Source organism: Aplysia californica, unplaced genomic scaffold (assembly GCF_000002075.1).
Source record: "Aplysia californica isolate F4 #8 unplaced genomic scaffold, AplCal3.0 scaffold00092, whole genome shotgun sequence".
Lineage (NCBI taxonomy): Eukaryota > Metazoa > Mollusca > Gastropoda > Aplysiida > Aplysiidae > Aplysia > Aplysia californica.
Genome location: NW_004797362.1, coordinates 1,293,114 through 1,294,513, shown reverse-complemented (window position 1 = coordinate 1,294,513; position 1,400 = coordinate 1,293,114).

The following is a 1,400-nucleotide window of genomic DNA, read 5'->3' as shown; positions in this document are numbered from 1 at the left end:
GTGTGTGTGTGTGTTCGTGTAGACGTAGGTATAATAATATTGCATGCATTTCTTAGCATGTGCCTATTAACATAGACGTTAGATACATATTTTTTTCTTTGCAAGGAGGAGTAAAGAATGAATTCCAGGGAAGCAGCCCAAATCAATGAACGTCTTACGTCTTTGGGGCTTTTAATTTTAACTTTGGCTGGGAGAATTATAAATGTATTGTTCAGGAGAGCCATACAAATTTATTCATCTCAACTCAACAAAGAAGGAATATTCTGGCTGTCTTATCTCCCGATGAAAATCTCCCTGAATGTAATTCCTTTGGTTTTGTGTGGATTTTTGGTTTTTGGTTTTCTGTTTTCTTTTTTCCACCAGGTAATGTTAGGTTGATAGCTTCCTTCTTGCTTCTGTGTGATAAGATCCTGTACCATCTACCCCTCAAACGCTTCTGTCAAATTAAATTCTCCCACAAATAAACGTTTTTTTTAAATAATGCATTACACCCATAGTCTAGTACTGTCTTATCATATTCATCTGTGTTCTGAATAGCATAAAATAAATACTTCTTTAAAAAATTGTACTGAATGATTTACTGTTTCGCTTTTGTCTTACTTTTGTGTATTTCTGATTTGTTATTTTCAGGTGTAAAGGTGTATGCCATATCTTTCTTGAATTCTTTTCACTGTCTTTTCTTTATCCTTTGGGAGCTTTTTAACATAAATTTAAAATTTGCATTTGCTTTTTTGTGCCCCTAGCTTAGCCTTTGGCGAGGCGTTATAACAGTTGTTGTGATTGAAAAAACTGATTAGATCTAGATCTACGCTTTCTCTTTTCTTCTCCTCTCTGTTAATTTGTTTGGTTTCTTACTTTTTAGAAAAATGTCTTTTAGTGTGTTCCTTCATTTTTAAATCATTAAAGAAATGCTCCATACAGAAATGCATTGAATGACTGTTGAAATGCTTAAAGCGACATTCACGCCTGAAACGTTATTTTTGAGTCGGGGACGCAGAGAGGCACTTTTTTAGAACCGGGAGTGTCTAGGCTCAGAGATTGCAGCTATTCAGTTGTGTATTTTATCTTGATGAAAATCTTCCTTATCTAAACGTTTATAAAGATTTATGTATGTTATTCCTCACCCCAATACTTGTCACATTGTCTACATAACCTTTATTGACACATACAACGCTCAAAAGCTATGTCATAAAACGTGAAACGACAAAATACCAGTCAAAGTTTGTGGGAAAAGATCGGCAAAATGATTTTTAGGAGTTAAAGGTGCTAGGGTGGGCGTGAGTTCGAGTTTGTGCGTTTGTTTGGATGCTATATGTGTGACTGTCTATGTGTATGTGTGTGCGTGTGTATGTGTGTGTTTGTGTGGGTGTATGTGTGTGTGTGTGTGTGTGTGTGTGTGT